The following is a 17,933-nucleotide window of genomic DNA, read 5'->3' as shown; positions in this document are numbered from 1 at the left end:
AAAGAGTGTCCCCAGAGGCTCCAGAAGCACACTGCAGCCTCAGCAACAGTAAAGGGAACAGGTCAGCAGCCGAAACAGCCGCAGGGGGAAGAAGAAGCCTGGTTGGAAACAGAGCCACTGGGGCCCAACCAGGCAAGTCAGTGAAGCAGTCCCCAGAGATTTTACAGCCCACAGACCCCCTCCCACCCAAACCAGTGGTGCAACTCACCGCATCGCTCCAGTTGCCCAATGGGCACACCATGCAAGTACCAATAACCATTGACTCTGGGAGCAACGCAGACTTTATAGGAGTGGACTTTATCAAGCAACATCGCATAGCACTCATGCCAGCCACGATGCCCCTAAACGTCGTCACGGTCGATGGCAGGAAGCTACTGGGAGGAGAGGTGGTACAGCAAACACCACCGATGGTGATGCAAATTGGAAACCACCGCGAAGTCATCAGCTTCAACGTCACCCACCTGTCAGACACGCCCATAGTGTTGGGTATGAGTTGGCTGGATAGGCACAGCCCGGCATTAGCATGGTACCAGCGGCAATTGACCTTCTGCTCCTCCTACTGCGCAGAACACTGCATACAGCCCCTCCAGGAGGAGGGGGGGCAAGAGGATGAACCGCAGTTACACCTAGGCATGGTGCAAGCGGTACCCAACAAGTACAAGGAGTTTTTGGAGGTCTTCTGCGAGAGGGAAGCGGATAACCTGCCTCCCCACAGGCCTTACGACTGCAAGATTGACCTCCTGGGGTTCCCTGTAGGGTGTGAGCACTGACCTATGAAAGACTGGGTGCATTCTGGAGCCCTCCGGGAGTGTCAACCGGAAGGCCACTGGATTGATTTGCGCCGCGACCTGGTAAGGTCCCAGCTGCTTGTGCTTGAGCTTCCTCTTAGCTAGCGTCCTGGCCGGCACTGCCTGGGCTGCTAACCAGACCCAGTCCCCCACCTGGATGTCCTCCCCGACCCTCCTGTGCTTGTCTGCCTGCATTTTGTAGGCGTGTTTCGCCAGTTCCAATTGCCTTCGGAGTTGCTCGTGGACCTCCTGTAACTCTGCTGCTAAGTGCTCTGCTCCCCTTGGCTCCCCCTCCCCCTTCGTCTCTAACCCCGGGAAAGTTCTGGGATGCCGCCCATTATTGGCGAAGAACGGTGTCACTCCTGTAGACCCGTGCTTCGTGTTGTTGTAAGCAAACTCGGCCAGCGGTAGGTAGTCCACCCAGGTCGAGGGCTGTTGATTGGCGTAGCATCGCAGGTACTGCTGCATGATGGCGTTGACCCTCTCCGCTTGTCCGTTGGTCTGCGGGTGTCGTGCCGACGCTAAGTTGATCTTGACGTTCAGGATGCCCAGCAGCTTCTGCCAGAAGCTCGAGACTAATTGGCGACCCCGGTCGGACAGGATGGACCGCGGCAAGCCGTGAGCTTTGAACACGTGGTCTATGAACAGCTTGGCGGTCTGTTCCGCTGTGGCCACCTTCGCGCACGGAATAAAGTGCGCCATCTTGGTGAACATGTCTACGACCACGAGCACCGCTGTTTTGCCTCGCGAGCTGGGCAGATCTGTGACAAAGTCCAGGGCCACTTTCTCCCACGGTTCGAGCGGCAGCTGTAGGGGTTCTAGTAGACCCGCCGGCTTCCTGTGTACTGGTTTGGCCCTTTGGCAGGTGTCACACCTGGCGACTTCTCCCCTCACCTTGGGCCACCAAAAGTCTCTGGTTACTAATTCCGCCGTCTTGTCCTTGCCGAAGTGCCCAGCGCTGGGCGCGTCGTGTAGCTGCTGCAAGACTTTCGCGCGGAGGTCGTCTCCGGGCACGTAGAGAGCCCCTCTGTGGATGAGCAGTCCGTCTCGTATCTGGAACTCGTCGTCCTTCGCTGTGCCTTTTCGCACCTCCTCCATCTTGGATTGTGCGAACGAATCCGTCTGCAGCGCTCGACACACCGCGTCCAGGTCCACGGCAGCTGAAGCGCACGCCCACGCTTTCGGTGCGAAAATGTGCTTGGCCGCCACCGGCGCCGCTTCCTCGAGATACTGCGGCTTCCTGGATAGTGCATCCGCCATGTCGTTGTTGTCTCCCGGGATGTATTCTATCCGGAAATCGAAATCCGCAAAGAACTCCGCCCAGCAAATGTGTCTCTGGTTCAGGAACCGCGCCGTGCGCCAGTACTCCAGGTTCTTATGGTCCGTGCGGACTTGCACTGTGTGTCTGGCTCCGACGAGGAAGTGCCGCCACGCCTTGAAAGCTGCATGAATGGCCAGCAACTCCCTGTCCCAGATGGTGTAGTTCTGTTCCGCCTTGCTGAGTTTCCTGGAGTAGAATGCGCACGGCCTCCATTCCCCTTGCGGATCTTGCTGCAACAGGACGGCCCCCACCGCTCTGTCCGAGGCGTCCGTCTCAACCCTCATTGGTCTGCTGGGGTTTACATGTAGCAGCTGTTCTTTGGACGCGAAGAAACGCTTGAGTCTCCGAAAGGACTGCTCCGCCTGGTCCGTCCAGGTGAACTTCTTCTTCTTGGAGCTGAGGGTGTCCGTGATGGCCGCCGTCTCCTTCGCGAACCCTTTGATGAACTTGCGATAAAAGTTGGCGAAGCCGACGAACTTCTGGACCTCCTTCCGATTGCGCGGGCTCTTCCAGTCCAACACCGCGCGGACCTTGGTGCTGTCCATGGCGAGTCCCTTGTCGGACAGCTTGTAGCCCAGGAAATCCACCTCCGTCATGTCGAACTGGCACTTCTCTAATTTGGCGTACAGCCTGTGCTCCCGTAGCCTCTGCAGGACCTCCTTGACGTCCCTCTCGTGAGCCTCCTGCGATTCCGAGAAGATCAGGATGTCGTCCAGGAAGCAGACGCACTTCTTGTAGAGGAGTCCCGCTAACACGTGATGCATGAAAGCTTGAAAGGTATGGGAGCCATTTTGCAGACCAAAAGGCATTACGCGATATTCATAGGTGCCTAAAGCTGTAAACATAGCTGTCTTCCACTCATCGCCCTCCCGCATGCGTATAAGGTTGTACGCCCCTCGTAGATCCACCTTGGTGAAGATCCGTCCCTTCCTCACCGTCGCGAGCAGGTCGTCGATCTTGGGCATGGGGAATGCTGCGGGCTTTGTTTTGGAATTTATGATCCTATAATCAACTATGAGCCTGTGTTGGGGCGTGTCCTTCTTCTTCACGAAAAACACGGGACTGCCCCCCACTGCTTTAGATTCTTGGATGAACCCCCGCTTCAAGTTGTGATCTATGAACTCCTTGAGTTCTTGCAGTTCGTCTTCAGACATGGAATACAGTTTCCCAGTCAGCAGCGTCGCTCCCGGCAGGAGGTCAATCCCTTTAGTCAATAACTCTTCGTCTTTCACAATGCTTCTTTAAATCCCCTTAACGTTGTTTGTCCCTCACTTATATATTCCAGGTAATCTACATATTTTCCCCAATCCTTAATGAACTTTTGGTCTCTTAAATATCTAATCTTTCCTGTCAATTTATCCAACTCCGCGTAGTCTAATAATTTTGCTCTCCACTCATCCACCGTTGGTATTTCCTGCTGTTTCCACTTCTGGGCTAGCGTTACCCTTGCTGCTGTAACCGCGTAGTACACAAATTTACAATCCTTCTTTTGTATCTCGTTCCCTAGTATCCCCAATAGGAAGATTTCTGGTTTCTTTAAAAACGTATATTTTAGGATCTTCTTGAGTTCAATATATATTTTTTCCCAGAATTCTTTCACTTTTCTACACTCCCACCACATGTGGTAAAAGGAGCCTTCCTTGTCTTTGCATTTCCAGCACTTATTACAAACCTTGTACATTTTCGATAATTTTATAGGTGTTATATACCACCTATAAAACATCTTCATGACATTTTCTTTTATTGTCGTACATGCTGTAAAGTTTAATCCATCTTTCCACAGTTTTTCCCAATCTTCAAATTGTATACTATGGCCCACATCTCTAGCCCAGTGAATCATAACGGACTTGACTTCCTCATCTACTAAATTCCAATCTAACAACATCTTATACATTTTAGATAAAGTTTTCACATCATTGTCTATAATTTCCGTCTGAAATTTAGAGTCTTTATCCACATATCCTCTTTCTTTGCTGTCTTTTTTAAACATTGCATTTATTTGGAAATACTGTAGCCAATCAAATACTAGTTCTTTAACCTGCCCATAAGGTTTCAATCTCCATTTCCCACCTTCTTTAATTAATAATTGGCTGTATGTTACCCAGTTACTTCTCATATTAATCTTTTTCACACTTAACACTTCAAGAGGTGATAACCAGTGTGGAACTTTAGGCTCCAACAGGTTTTTGTACCTTTCCCATATTTCAATTAGTGGACCTCGAAAGATGTGGTTTTCGAATCCCTTATGTACTTTCCTTTTTCCGTGCCACAAGTAGGTGTGCCAACCGAACCTGTTGTCGAAACCCTCCAGATCTAGCAATTCATTGTTCTCTAACTTGACCCAGTCTTTCAGCCAGCAAAGACATGATGCCTCATAGTATAATTTCAAATCTGGCAGGGCAAAACCTCCTCTTTCTCTTATATCTGTTAACAATTTAAATTGAATTCTCGGTTTTTTGCCCTGCCAAATATATCTTGAGAGCACCCTTTGCCACTCCTTAAAGACTCCATTCCCCTTAATTATTGGAATGGTCTGAAATAGAAACAACAACCTTGGTAGCACATTCATCTTAATTGTGTTAATCCTTCCCCAAAATGACAGTTTTAGTCTTCCCCACACTTCTAGGTCCTTTCTGATTTCTTTCCACACTGTTTCATAATTATTCTTATATAAGTCTATATTTTTAGGGGTTACCCAAATTCCAAGATATTTAACTTTTTTAACCACCTCTATCTGTGACTGTTGTTGAATTGTTTCTATTACCCTCTGATCCATATTTTTGGCTATCATTTTCGTTTTCTTCTTATTTAGTTTGAAGCCTGCCACATCTCCGAACAGATCTATTTCCTTTAAGATTTCTTCAATTGTAGCTATGGGATCTTCAGTCATTATTACCAAGTCGTCTGCGAATGCTTTAATTTTGTACTCATTATGACCGATTGTTACTCCTTTTATTTTTTTGTTTTGCCTAATTGAATTCAGAAGGACTTCTAGCACCATTATAAATAGAAGTGGGGAAAGTGGGCAACCCTGTCTCGTTCCCTTCTGTATCTTTATTTCTTCCGTTACTACATTATTTATGATCAATTTAGCTTTCTGCTCCCTATAAATTGCTTTTATCCCATTAAAAAAATCTTTGCCCACTTCCATATATTCCAAATTTTTCAACATAAAGTCCCATGCCACATTATCAAATGCTTTCTCTGCGTCCACAAACATCATTATAGCTTGTTTGTCATACCTGGCAGACAGATATTCTAACATATTAATTATGTTCCTTATATTGTCTCTCATCTGCCTGCCAGGAAGAAAACCCGCTTGGTCTCTGTGGATAATTTCTGATAACAAAATCTTCATCCTCCTCGCCAGAACTCCTGCAAAGATTTTGTAATCTATATTCAGCAGTGAAATCGGTCTATAATTTTTGACTTGGGTTGGATCTGCATCTTGTTTTGGAATAAATGTAACATATGCCTCTTTCCATGTTTCCGGAATTTCTTCTTCTCTTAGGATGTTATTCATAACCTCCTTCAATGGGTTCACCAAGATGGATTTCATCTCTTTGTAATAACCCGCAGTGAATCCATCAGGTCCTGGGGCTTTTCCTCTCTTCAATTCTTTGATTACTTCTACTATCTCTTCTGTTTCAATAGGAGCATTCAATTGTTGTTTTTTATCTGTTGGTATTTTCTGCACCCTTTTATCCTTCAGAAATCTCTCTATTCTCCTCAAGTTGTTTCTCTCCTTGTTTTTGTAAAGGCTTCTATAGTAGTCCAAGAATTCTTTCCTAATTCCTTTTGGATCGCTTATTTCTTCTCCCTCTACTGTAATTTTATTTATTGTGCTCTGTTCTTTCCTTTTTTTGATTTGCCACGCAAGCCACTTGCCTGGTTTGTTTGAGAATTCAAAGTTCCTTTGTCTTAATCTTTTAATATTCCATTCCACCTCTCTATTTATTATTGTGGCAAACTGGGCTTGTAAGATTTTGATCTTTTCTTTTATTTTCCGACAGTTAGGTTTCTTAATTAGTTTTTGTTCATTGTCCATTATCTGCTTTAAAATTTCCTCTTTTCCTCTCTCTCTATTCCTGTTTTTAATTGCATTCTGCTGAATGAAGTAACCTCTTATTACGGCCTTGCTCGCGTCCCAAACCACTTTACTCTTTGTTCCTTTATCACAATTATCAGCAGCGCGATCTCACAGCAAGTGGGGATCTTACCGAGAGGGAGATCCCGGGCTATTTTGAAGGATTAGGGGGGCTTCAGGGCGTGGAGGCCCCCAAAAAACACTTCTGGAGGGTGTCCAGAAGGTCCGGTTCCCGGCACGACCAGAAGCGATCAACCCGGCCGTCAGGTAGCTTCAGAAGAAGTGAAGAGAACGGCGGAGCAGATTGGCAGGTCGAGGGAAGCCATTATCCACCTTCAAGTAGCGAAGCCCCGAGCTTGCCGAGAAAGCGCTGCGCTCCCAAATTAAAGGACTCCGACCTCAAAGAATTTGGAATTTTATGGTTATAACAACAAGGAAGTCATGGAGCAATAAGAGAAGTAACCGGGGTTCAGCCGAATCCGAAATCAACTCTGACGCAGCGAGATTCCAGTGCTGGGGAAAGTGAAAGTGAGTTGCCATAGCGACAATCTGTTTCCCCTTTCTGAATTTTCCTTAAAAGCAACGTTTTATGTAGATACTTTATACCAAGAGGATTGTGGAAGAGAAGGGGGACCAGGGGCGAATGGTTGGAACTGTGAGTCCTTGAGGAAAAGGAGGGTTTGAATGTGAGAAAGGAGTACTTCTCCACCTTGTCTTTAAAGTGTAAAGGACAGTGAAACCGGAAGAGAAGGCTCCGACGCCATTAAGAACTGAGGATAGAGGCGCGTGGAGGAAAGTTTAAAAAAGGTTAACTACATTAATAGTGGCTGTGGAAATTAGCTGTACGTTGGATTTCCTGTAGATATTACCTCCTTTCTTCTTCTTTTTGGAATTTTTGATTTGTATGAGAAACTAAGTTGCCAGAGAAATAAGATATGGCTACATTATTGGAAACAATGCTATATTAAAGGGACTTGGTGACACCTAGTGGTGGGACTGAGATTGCACAACTTGGCTTTTAGCCTTCTTTCCTTCTCATCGCCTTTTCTTTTTTTGTTACCTTTTATCTTCGCTATTTTTGTGTCCCCCCTACCCATTTGTGTGGATTAGCCTGATTGGAGGCAAGAAGAACCCCCTGCAGTGGCGCAATTTGTGTGGAGGCAAGAAGACTCTACAATAAGAACTTTGTATTGACTGTTTGAAATATATATAAGGGGAGAAATATTATTATTGATGATTACATATAGATAAGAAGGGCAATGCAAAAGAACTAGAATTGGAGAATTTGTAAAACGGAAACTGTATAATTTAAGAGGGTTAAAGCGAATAATTCTGGCGGGGGGGGAAGAGGAGGAGGGTACTGCACGGGGAAAGGGGAATTATAAGAGTATAAGATGTCTCATACAGTGAAGAAAGGACCAAATGGAGGGACTCCTGGTGAGAGGAAAGGATCTAAACAAGAGACGGATTTTAAGGCAGATATCTTAAGGATGTTTGCGGAAATTAAACAGAGTGAGAAAAACTTAGAGTCCAAACTAGAGCAGGTAGATAATAAAATTGAAAAAATGGATAAAAAAATGGACGAAACAGTTAGTGAGTTGAAAGGTCAAATAAAAGAAGTATTTAGGAGAACTCAACATGCAGAGGAAGGGTTAAAAAAGACAAGAATGGAATTAAAAGATATTAAACGGGAGGAAGAAAAGATCAAAGCAGAAATGATGGACTTAAATAAAGCACAGGAAGAGATGAAAGATGTTATTGCGATGAATGAACTCCGACAGAGGGAAGTGAACTTGAGGCTCAGAGCTGTGCCAGAGATACAAGGTGAAAACATCAAAGAGAGGCTGATAGCAGAATTGGCGGAATGGATGGATATACCAATAGAAGAAATGGCCAAAAATGTGCAGAATGCATTTAGAATGCGTGTGAATACTACAAAAGCAAAGAAATTTACAGGAGATTGTCTGATTACATTTAAGGATAAAGAAATGAGAAACAGAATATTAGGAAAAAACAGGGAAAAGAGGCTGAACATAGATGGGAACTACATAATTATTTTTAAAGATATCCCAATTAGATTACTTAAACGAAGAGATTCTTATAAATCACTGGTACAGACACTGAAGAAAAACAAAATTGAATTTAGATGGGAGTTCCCGGAAGGAATATCATTTGTGTATAGAAGTAAGAGACACAGGTTGTCAAATTTAGAAGAAACAGGGAAATTTTTGAGGAAATATAAGGAATTAAGATCAGAGGTGAATGGAGCTAAGGGAGCGGAGGGAGGATCACCAGGAGAACCAAAAACGGAGGAAGAAGAAGAAAGGAGTGGAAAACAGACGGAGGAGGAAGAAGAGGAGGAAGAAGGAGACTCGGCGAATTTATAAAGAAAAGGAAACTCACGCAAATGGTGGGCACCATGGGGTTAAAAATTTGGAACTGGAATATTAATGGGATGAATAATAAAAAAAAGAGGAATAAAATTGAACAATTTTTGAAAAAGAAAAATTTGGATATTATTTGTTTGCAAGAAACGCACGTGGCTAGAAGACACAAAAAAATTCTAATTAACAAAAGATTAGGGAATGAATTTGAATCTTCAGATAAAGAAAAGAAAAGAGGGGTGGTATTGTATGTTAAAAATAAGATTGAAGCCAAACAAATCTTTAAGGATGATGAGGGAAGGATGATTGCGATTCGAATCAATTGGCAAGGAGAAAATCTGGTCGTAGTGGGGGTCTATGCACCAAATGGTAACAAAACTGAATTCTTCGAAAACCTAGAAGAGAAATCACTCGAGTACATGGATCAGAAAATTATTTTAATGGGAGATATGAACGGGGTGGTTTCCTTAGAAATGGATAGACGGAGAGAAGGAGCAAGCAAAGAAGGGAAATTACCAAAATCTTTTTTTTCAATGGTAAAAAATTGTAACCTGATAGATATCTGGCGGTTTAGACACCCGTTGGATAAACAATTCACTTTCTATTCGGAACCAAACCAGTCGCTGTCACGGCTAGATCAGGTCTGGATCTCAAGTGAATTGACACCAAGAACCAAACAAATAGAAATTAGACCCAAAGTAATTTCAGACCATAATCCGATTGAATTTGAGTTGGAGAGTTTTGAGAAAAGAACTTTTAGATGGAGATTAAATGAATATCTTTTAGACGATCAAAAAATTGTAGAAAATGCACAGAAGAAGCTAACAGATTATTTTGCTGATAATTGCCAGCTCATCTTTCACCTCTCCACTTAGCCCCTCCCAGAACAGGTCTCTGACAGCAATAGAGTCCTTCTCCCAGCCCAGCACGTTCAGTAAGGCAAAAAAGCATGAGTGATATTGCCTCACCGTCGCTTTCCCTTGCTGTAGTCCATGCATTTCCCTCCGAGCAACATCTACATCTACCGTAGATTTAAAGCAAGCGTCCATAGCTTTGATAAATGCATCGGAATCTTTGAGGGCGGGGTCTTCTTCGCGCCACAGATTCTGCAGCCACGCTTTTGCTTCCCCATGCAAATGAGTGATTATGAAGCCCACTTTCTCTTCCTCATCTCTAAAGTCCTTCCGAAGCAAATTGAGCGCGTAAACCACGTCAGCTCTGAAGTTAGGGTATTGCTGCAGGTTCCCATCGAAGTGGGCTACTAGGCTGCCCCCCCTCTTCCCGAGGCCAACTCCCTCCGGTTTGGGTCCTGGCAGCCCCTCTTTCCCCCAACGGTCCCACCAGGCCTGCAGATCCCGGCAGAGCGCTATTGCTTCTTCTTCTCTTTTCCTGGATGCTGCTACTTCTGGGTAAAGCGTCGTGACTGCTTCTTGCAGTTCTTTCACCGGGCTCTCTGTAGTCATCTTTGCCTATCTTCATGAGCTCGCAAAACACCAAGTCTTGCCCCTCGCTGCACCAACTCACGCTGCGAGGTTTTTATGCGAGACGGAGCATACTGTCAGAGCTACCCTAGGTCCCAGCTCACAAAGGACCAACGCTGCTTTGTTGTTAAGTATAAAAGTCTTTATTGAAGTTCAGTTTCACTTCCAGAGCCGCAGCGCGCAGCTCTACCTCTCAAGTGTCAGACCGCTGATGTTCCGTCTGAGTCTCCTCCCCCTTGACACCAATTTAAGATTCTAGCCTTGCTCCACCTTCTCCGCTGCTCCTTCCTCCTCTGGGTCCGCCTGCCCGCCGGGGTTCCGCCCTTTCTAGCCTCTTCTCCCGCTGATTCCCTTTAGCCTTCTCCCTCCCTCCGGCGGGCTTTAGGAGCTGGTTCCCCATCCGGGTCTCCTGCTGTTCCGCGCGCCTGCACATTTGAACTTGGCGCGCGCGCCCAGCCAGCAGCTTTCCTCCTGACCGTTCCACTGCTGCTGTCACTGCTTCCCCCATCGGGGGGGCTAGCTGCAACTGACCTCCCCTCCGTTGGAGGCGTGGTCAGCCCTGACTCCCTCTCTGGAGGAGACACTGCCCCTGACACATGTGACTCTTCCCCCCCACTACGCTCTGGTGGGGAAACTGGTCCCGATCCTCCACTGCTGCTTTGGGGTTCCCCTCTGGCTCCTTGTTTCTGGTGCGTCCCCCCTGGGACCCCCCTTGCCCTGACCATCGGCGCCCCCTTCTGGGAATCTTCTGATTCGCTGGAGAAGCTCATGGAATCTCTCGGGCCACTGTCATACTCCCCTACGCTGCCCTCGGATTCTTCCCCTTCGCTGTCCCAATCCTCTCTCCCCAGTGCTCCTGCTCCTGATTCCCTGACAAGGACGAATAAGCTTGGGTTGTTCTTTCGGTGTTTATTCACCCACAAATAGCAAAGGGAAGTGTAATAAGCTTAAACGAAGCAAAACAGGTTGTTTTGGATTCCATCTACATAGAAAGAAGGAGCTTGGATGTCGCGTATTTCATGTTCTTTGGTCTAAATGCGCATTGACCCTGAAATCGCAAAGTGTATGTAATGAGTCCAAAATAACAAAACACCTTCTTATCGCTTCCATATGCGTAGAAATAAGACGAATAAGCTTTGATTGGGCTTATCTCAATTCGCATGGTGTGTTTTGTTTGTTTTCAGCCCAAATCAATCATATAGGTTTTCATTCCATCTCAACAGAAAGAGGACGAATAAGCTTGGGTTGTTCTTTCGGTGTTCATTCATGCACAAATAGCAAAGGGAAGTGTAATAAGCCTAAACGAAGCAAAACAGGTTGTTGTGGGTTCCATCTACATTTGTCAAGTCTGCCCAAGGTCCCAGCTCACAAAGGACCAACGCTGCTTTCTAATTAAATACAAAAGTCTTTATTGAAGTTCATTTTCACTTCCAGAGCTGCAGCGCGCAGCCCCACGTCTCACCTGTCAGACCGCTGATGACCCTTCTGAATCTCCTCCCCCTGTACACCAATTTAAGACCCTAGCCTTGCTCCACCTTTTCTGCTGCTCCTTCCTCCTCTGGGTCCGCCCGCCCGCCGGGGTCTCGCCCTTCCTAGCCTCCTCTGATGCTGATTCCCCTGAGCCTTCTCCCTCCCTCCGGCGGGCTTTAGGAGCTGGTTCCCCATCCGGGTCTCCTGCTGTCCTGCGCGCCTGTACATTTGAACTTGGCGCGCGCACCCAGCCAGCCGTTTTCCTCCTAACCATTTCACTGCTGCTGTCACTGCTTCCCCCTTCGGGTGGGCTAGCTGCAACTGACCTCCCCTCCATTCCCCCACTCTCCGATGGAGGCGTGGTCAGCCCTGACTTACTCTCCCTCCCCTCCGGAGGAGACGCTGGCCCTGACACATGTGACTCTTCCCCCCCACTACGCTCTGGTGGGGAAACTGGTCCCGATCCTCCACTGCTGCTTTGGGGTTCCCCTCTGGCTCCTTGTTTCTGGTGCGTCCCCCCTGGGACCCCTCTTGCCCTGACCATCGGAGCCCCCTTCTGGGAATCTTCTGATTCGCTGGAGAAGCTCATGGAATCTCTCGGGCCACTGTCATAGTCCCCTACGCTGCCCTCGGATTCTTCCCCTTCGCTCTCCAATTCCTCTCTCCCCAGTGCTCCTGCTCCTGATTCCCTGACATCCATCCCCCCTCGAAGCCCCCCTTCCCCCCTCCCCCTCTTCGGGTGCGAAACCGGGAGATAGGCGCGGTGCTGAGAGCCAACTGCTTCTTCCGTGGAGCGAAGCCGCACAGCTGTTGCCGGAGAGCGCTGACCTTTTTCCTGGGACAATTTGGCTAACAAACAACTACCCGTGAGTAGGTCAAGTTCAAAGACCGGGGAATTTAAGGAAAATAGGATTAATTTGGCACTGAAACGGGAAGGCGCAAACAGGAAGTCCGCCTTCCTTTTTGTATATAGATCAAAGCAAAGACTGATCAAGCTAACGCTGGAGAGCTGGGTTTAAAAGGACTTAAATCCTAACGTCAAATTAAAAGATTTCCCTCCCTGAATTGCAGGAGAGGGGAGGGAAGAGGAGAAAATATATTTTGCCTGCAAAAAAAGTGGAGAGAAAAAGGAGTAAAGACCACCACTTAATCCTTGGGAACGGACTGCCAGATTAATAAAATTGCTGTACTGAGAATCGCACTATTTATGGACAATGTAACTTTGTGACAGTTAACTCTGCAAGTGAGACACTTTTACTCTGAGGGTTACTTTGGACTTGGAACTGTTGCTTTTTTCTTTTGTAGAAGGGGGACTTTGGAAAATCGGAAAAGAGACTCTATTGCAATACCATTGATCGTTACTGTGTCCCCCTAGAGGAACTTTGAAATTGTTGCAACTAGCCAGGGGATTTTCCACTCTCGACTGGCCTGGGAAACTTCCACAGCAAAACAAGTTTTGGCCGTGGGATTGACCTTGATTTTCAGATCCTTAGATAAAGTGGCATGGCAGACTTGCTTCAGGAAAAGACAACAAGATCGGGAAAGGTTAGACAGCAGCAGACTAGTGTAACGCAGCAGCGCAGAGCATCCATATCTGCCTCTGCATCTGTATCTGCCCCTTCTGCATCACAAGGAAAAGATCCTGCACAAGGAAAAGATCCTGCACAAGTTGGGTCTAAAGGAATGGCTACTGAAGAGGGATTCACTTCAGTATTAAATAAAATTTTTGAAACCTTGGAAAAATTAAGTAACCAAGTTACTGAAGCGACTACTAAAATTGACCAAAATACTACTAGCATCAACAATTTGGGGCAGAAGGTGAACTCAAATACAGAAGCTATTGAAAGACTGTTGCAAGAATCCGCTTCGAACCAAAAGGCAGTTGAGGAAGCAAAGGAAAAAGTGCTGGCTGTAGAGGAAAAGATTCCAACTATATGCAAAGAGCTAAAGGACCACCGGTCGCTTCTGTCTATGATCGAACTTAAGGAAAAACAGACTAATCTGAGGATCAGGGCGGTCCCTGAATTGGAAAAAGACAGTTTAAGTGACTTTCTTACGCAGGAATTTGCAGAATTTTGGAATTTGGATGCTAAGCAAGATTTCAAGATAGTAAGTGCTTTTAGACTTGGAAGAGGAGGGAGAAAGAACAGGGTGAGAGACTGTTTGGTTACCCTCCGAACGAAAGAAGAGAGAGATAAAATACTGAGTCTGCACTTCCAGAAGACCTTGGAAATAAACGATTCAAGAGTGGAGATATTCAAGGATATTCCGAAATACTTATTGGATCTTAGAACTAACTACGGAGATCTGGTGGCCCTGTTGAGAAGTAACAGAATTGTTTTTAGATGAGAATTCCCTCAAGGCCTATCCTTTACCTTTAAAGGGAAAAAGTTCAAAATAAGATCAGTGGAAGACAAGGAAAAATTCCTGGGAGACCACGAAGAAGACCTGCAAAAAGAAGTTATAGAAGAGCTAAGAGCTTTAAAACCAGGAGTACTAGACATAGTACCACCACCTTTGGGATTGGACAAATCAGAAAAAGTGATACCACCGTCAGAACAAGAGGAATTACTGGGAGCAGTTGGAGGAAAGTAGAATAAATACACCATGTCTCTGCAATTATTAAGTTGGAACATTCATGGACTTAACTCCCCGGAGAAGAGGAGGAAAGTTTTTCATTTATTGAAAAAGGAACTGTCAGAGCTGCCCGAGGTCCCAGCTCACAAAGGACCAATGCTGCTTCGTTGTTAAGTACAAAAGTCTTTATTGAAGTTCAGTTTCACTTCCAGAGCCACAGCGCGCAGCTCTACGTCTCAACTGTCAGACCGCTGATGCTCCGTCTGAGTCTCCTCCCCCCTGACACCATTTTAAGATTCTAGCCTTACTCCACCTCTTCCTCAGTTCCTTCCGCCTCTAGTTGCGCCTGGCCGTTGGGGTCTCGCCCTTTCTAGCCTCTTCTGACGCTGAGTCCCCTGAGCCTTCCCCCTCCCTCCAGCGGGCTTTAGGAGCTGGTTCCCCATCCGGGTCTCCTGCTGTTCCCCGCGCCTGTACATTTGAACTTGGCGCGCGCGCCCAGCCGGTAACTTTTCTCCTGACCGTTTCACTGCTGCTGCTGTCACTGCTTCCCCCTCTGGGGGGGCTAGCTGCAACTGACCTCCCCTCCGTTGGAGGCGTGGTCAGCCCTGACTCACTCTCTCTCCCCGCTGGAGGAGACGCTGGCCCTGACACATGTGACTCTTCCCCCCCACTACACTCTGGTGGGGAAACTGGTCCCAATCCCCCACTGCTGCTTTGGGGTTCCCCTCTGTCTCCTTGTTTCTGGTGCGTCCCCCCTGGGACCCCCCTTGCCCTGACCATAGGTGCCCCCTTCTGGGAATCTTCTGATTCGCTGGAGAAGCTCATGGAATCTCTCGGGCCACTGTCATACTCCCCTACGCTGCCCTCGGATTCTTCCCCTTCGCTCTCCATTTCCTCTCTCCCCAGTGCTCCTGCTCCTGAGTCCCTGACAGTTACTTATATTAAAATGGGGAACTCGTGAAAGGGAATTGGGGTCGATCTTAGAAAAAGATATTAAGAATAAGTATTGATGCATAAAGAATGAGGTTTATGTTAAAATTGGTTAATCAAAAGGATTTAAATATAATAAGGTAAAATTTGGGGATAAGAACTTGCTGAACTAAAAATTGAATTGGAACACAAGAAGGGGAGGTGTGGGGAAGTCAAGGAAATATGTTATTGAAAGAAAGGAATGTAATTATATGTGTGTGTTTTTTTGTTTTTTTCTTATATTTTTTTTCTTTATTTTTTGAAAATTTCAATAAATATCTTAAAAAAAAAAAGAGTTAAAGATGCCAGGTGGAAGTCTTTTATTGTGGACTCAGGAGCATCTCAGCATATTTGCAATGATCAAAGTTTGTTTATTTCTTCCGAAGAGGAATTTGGTAATGTACATTTAGCCAATTCACAAGTCTTGCAGTCGCTTGGCAGGGGTACTGTTAAACTTGACTCTTTAAACATTACAATAGCGAACTGCATTTACTGTCCGTGAGTGGACAATTTATTGTCAGTGAGGTGTTTTGCTCGTCAAGGCATAAATGTGCGTTTCTTAAAGTCAATGTGTGAGTTTTTCGATGGGAACAAACGTCTATTGTATGCCCAGGACTCTGATGGTTTATATAGACTGTATTTTCGCACTTACTCCCAATCACCTCTAAATTGCAGAGCAGCACAGTCAAGCCAGGGGTTGAGTGATGTCAGGCCACATTCCGGGTGTGTCCATGAGGCACACAGAGTTCTAGGACATCTGAATTTTGCTGATGTAATTAAGACAAAGAATATTGTTAATGGCCTCAACTTAAAACCATGTCAATTCTTTATGCAATGTGTATCCTGTTGCAAGAATAACATTAAGGTTGCACGCAAGGGTAGGTGCTCAGATAGGAAAGTAACTGAGCCATTTGAGCGTGTACATTGTGATTTAGTTGGGCCACTCCCACCATCATTAGGAGGTTCTATCTTACCCTGATAGACCAGTATAGTAGATATTGTTGGACTTATGCAATAGCTGAGAAGTCCCAAGCATTTGAGAAGTACAAAGTTTTTTGTAGCTGGGTAAAAATGCACTTTAACAAACCTATTAAGAACCTGTTTTCTGACCGAGGCGGGAATTTGTTTTTGAGGATTTTGAGAAATTCCTGAAAGCGCAGGGGACTACTCATGAGTTATCTTGCCCCCGAAGTCCCTGGCAAAATGGGCTTGTGGAAGTTGTGCAGCGTGACCTGCTGGCAGGGGTTAAAACTTATCTACATGATGCTAATCTGCCCAAAGATTTTTGGGCTGAAGCGCTTAATGCGTTTTGCTATGTTAGAAATCGCAGTTATCATTCTGGTTTAAATGTCACCCCCTATGAGAAGTTGTTTAAAAAACGCCCTAATCTGAAATACCTATGCATTTGGGGTTCAGATGTAATAATGCATTATCCCGCTAAGCAGAAATTGGGTGAGCGTAGTGTTCAGGGAAAATTAATGGGCTACCAGCAGGGGGCGTACAGAATTTACATACCAGCAACTGGCAAATTTCATATTACCAGAAGCATGATACAAACTGTAAGTTGGAATGGAGTTGCTGTTTTCCAAGATACTAATGGTATAGAGGAAGAAGAGGAAGCAGCAGCAGCAGCAGCAGCAGCAGCAGCAGCAGCAGCAGCAGGAAATGGTGCTTCTGAATTAATGGAAAAAGACAAAAAGCCTGTTGAATCTGATAATTTGTTTGATGATTTAAAGTCACAGGCACCCGAGGAGAGGTTAGATTCCCTTGAGTTTTCTGACCGTGAGCTTAGCCCACAGGCATCTCTTCAGACTGACAATGATGATTTACATCCTGAAACTAGTAGTTCACTTAGTCCCATTAAGTCTGAGGAGTCTGTGTATGCCAATAAGGCAGTTTTTGAGCCAAAAAGCTACAATGATGTTCAGAATTTACCTAAGCACCAAGCTGTAAATTGGTATAAAGCTATGAACTCTGAGATAGCTTCTTTAAAAGAACATAACACTTGGTCTCTTGTACCACAAACCCCAGATATGAGACTTATTGATTCAAAATGGGTTTATAGAGTTAAAATGAATGACAAGAATGAAGTTGTAAGGTACAAGGCAAGATTCGTTGCTAGGGGTTTTCAACAAATTCCAGGCGAAGATTATGATTTGTGTTATTCACCAAGTGTAAAATATGAAAAAGTTAAGCTTTTGTTAAAAGATGCATCACAATGTGGAAAAGCCCACTATGCAATGTTTCTCTGCTCTTAAGAGAGTGGTAATGTACCTTAAACATACCAAACATTATAGGTTGCAGTTTACATCAAGTATTGACAAAGGTTTTTAAATTTTCTGCGATGCATCTCATGCAGTGGAACAAAATAATTGCAGGGGTGTGTCTGGTATGGTGTTTTGTTATAATGGTTGTCCATTTGAATGGAAGTCCCAGACACAAACCATTATTTGTCTCTCCACAACAGAGAGTGAATTATGTGCATGTGTTCAGGCCACTCGTGATGTAGAATGGTATCTGCAAGTATTCGCAGACCTACAGATGTAAGTAACACTACCAGTAAAAGTTTACAGTTTGTAAAGAAACTAATTGCTGACGAAATGGTTGTATTTGAATATGTTCTAGGTGACAATCAAATTGCGGACATTTTTACAAAAGCACTTCCAAAGGTTACACATAAAAGACATGTACAAAGTATCCTTTGTTTTTGTTCCACAATGATGAACCACAGGGGAAATGTTGAACGGTTTCTTTAAATGTAAAGGTTCATCATTGTTCCACCCGATGTGTATGTTTTTAAGGGGCCAGAGCAAGGGCCAGAGCAAAATAATGAGACCCAGCTTTACAGCTGTGAAA

The sequence above is a fragment of the Podarcis filfolensis genome (genome assembly GCF_964270895.1).
Source record: "Podarcis filfolensis genome assembly, chromosome: 5".
NCBI lineage: Eukaryota > Metazoa > Chordata > Lepidosauria > Squamata > Lacertidae > Podarcis > Podarcis filfolensis.
The sequence above is the reverse complement of the archived record's forward strand: the minus strand, read 5'-3'. Positions refer to the sequence as shown.